Genomic DNA, 2520 nt, shown 5'->3' with positions numbered 1-2520 from the left:
GATAAACTGTTTAACACGGGTGGTACGCAAACAAGGGGACACAGGTGGAAACTGGGTACCCAAATGAGCCACTGGGACGTTAGAAAGAACTTTTTCAGTGTCAGAGTAGTTAACAGATAGAATGCATTAGACAGTGATTTGGTGTAGGCTGACTCCATACACAGTTTCAAGTGTAGATATGATTGAGCCCAATAGGCTCAGGAACCTGTACACCAGTTGATTGACAGTTGAGAGGCGGGACCAAAGAGCGAAAGCTCAACCCCCGCAAGCACAACTAGGTAAGTACAACTAGGCGAGTACACCTGGTGTAGCCTGGAGCCGTCTGGTGGCTCTTGTGTTACTCTCTTCTGAAACACTGTTCTATATTTGTCTACTTGCTAAAAGTTTTCAACTAGCAATAATCGCACCTCGGATGTACCTCATTGGTTACGATACTGCCACTGCGCAAAGCTTGTCTCCTTATTAATAAAATATAAATATAATAGAAGACTGCTCACTAACCAATATATATTTTGTAACCGGTAGATGATTAACTGTTATTTTTTGTTTTGTTTATTTTACGCTTAAGGGCCACTAACCCTAGTGGTCCTCAAGTTAGGAAAGTAGTAAACCCTAAAGGAAGGTACAACTTAAAGAGAGAAAGTGGCCATCAGGTAAATTCATGTTAACATTGATTCAAACACAAAAACGATGTTATTATACCCAGATGGGAATGGTTGGGCTGTTTTGTGATGTGTTTATTGTGTTAATGGTGTGTTTGTGATCCGTGTTGGATGTATACATGAGGGGTGGTGGAAGATCAACGAGACTGTTGTGGTTGTTCATGTGCTCGATATAATGTTGTGGAATGTGACGTTGTTGGTGTGTTGTGTTGTAATTGTGAGCCTTTGGCATCTTCAGGGACACATTTACCGCTGGTATAGTTACCCCTCGGATGTCAGCTCAGTTCCCTTGACAGAACTCTCAGTAAGATGCTCGTGAGACTTAATACAACAACATTGGAATATGATAATATAAATCAGCGATGTTGCTGATTTCAAAAATAATCTCAAGATAAATTCAAGGTAAATTAGAACTAAGTTGCAACCAGAAATACTACATAAATATATTTACTATTTTTTAAGAGATACGAACTAATTATATTAGTATTTTTGAAAAAATAAATTAATTCTTTTAATGTTTCCAAATTCAATTTATAAAAAAATAATATATATTATTTTAAAGTCATTGATTTGTTTGAAATTATTATTAATTACACTTAAATATTGTTAATATTTCCTAAATAGAGCAGACGTGATTGAACCTATATATCTGTCATCAATGACAATTATAAAGTTCACAATTATAATTACAAGACTACCATACATGGTCGAGCTTCAGCTCTAAGCCCCGACTTTCCAGCAATGGTATGGTAAATACAAGGACTTCCTGCATGTGTGTTAGTGTATAGTCTTGTGAAGGTGAGTGTAAAGTGCTTAAGTTCCCTCCTAATAATACAAACCAACACATCACAACACAGTCCAACATCCTTTTGTGTTTGAGCAAATGTTGTTAAGGCGTTAACGTACAACTGTTATTGTGGCTATCTTCTCAACTTTCAATCGGGGATCCCGGGTTCGATACACAGGTGGTATAGTAATTTCTTGGAACGTTTTCTTTCACGTAAATGATGACTAACTTATCAATATATGTGTGTGTACACGGTAGGTTGAAATTGAAAAACATTTATTGAGGTAAAATACACACGAAGGGATGAGGTAGCTCAAACTATTCTTACCCTGTTCAGTACAACGTGTTCAAACATATATAAACACACATCACAAACAATAAACATATTACCGAACGTTCTGAGAGGTAAACATATACATCTCTTTCTTTAAACATGTAATATTTTATTTTATTGATTTATTTTATTGTACATATTTATATACCAGAAGGTACTTTTAGTTTGTGAGGATACATATCATGGTATTTATATTCGTGTAAAGCCTTGTAAATTCTTGTACACACAACATTTCGGGCAATTTTAAGTAAGTAAATTCTAGCAGAATTTATAAAATGATAACTGGTACATTGTAAGAAAAAAAAACGAGAGAGATTAGTAGGTATAAACTCTGTCAGCAGAACTATTCGCATACTTTGCGTCATTATATAATGGAATGTGAAAAAATCGCGGAATTTAGAGATAACACTATCAATAGTGTCCAAGAAATGTGTAAGTACTTCATTCAATGATGTGTTGCCCGAAATCTTAGCGAAGTATCCAAAATTTGCTTACTGTAGGTAATGCATGCACATGACTGTAAAGCTGCCGCCCAGTTGGGTGGGTGTGGAGCACATGACTGTAAAGCTGCCGCCCAGTTGGGTGGGTGTGGAGCACATGACTGTAAAGCTGCCGCCCAGTTGGGTAGGTGTGGAGCACATGACTGTAAAGCTGCCGCCCAGTTGGGTGGGTGTGGAGCACATGACTGTAAAGCTGCCGCCCAGTTGGGTGGGTGTGGAGCACATGACTGTAAAGCT

General features: G+C 37.4%; 1 pseudogene; it reads right to left on the bottom strand.

Moving 5' to 3' along the window:
• Nucleotides 1-371: 371 nt before the first annotated feature.
• LOC123767099 (U4 spliceosomal RNA) lies at nucleotides 372-452 on the bottom strand (annotated as a pseudogene).
• Between the last annotated feature and the right edge of the window lie 2068 nt (nucleotides 453-2520).

This window comes from Procambarus clarkii, chromosome 5 (genome assembly GCF_040958095.1).
Source record: "Procambarus clarkii isolate CNS0578487 chromosome 5, FALCON_Pclarkii_2.0, whole genome shotgun sequence".
NCBI lineage: Eukaryota > Metazoa > Arthropoda > Malacostraca > Decapoda > Cambaridae > Procambarus > Procambarus clarkii.
Note: the sequence above shows the minus strand (reverse complement) of the source record. Positions and strands in the feature narration are given on the sequence as shown.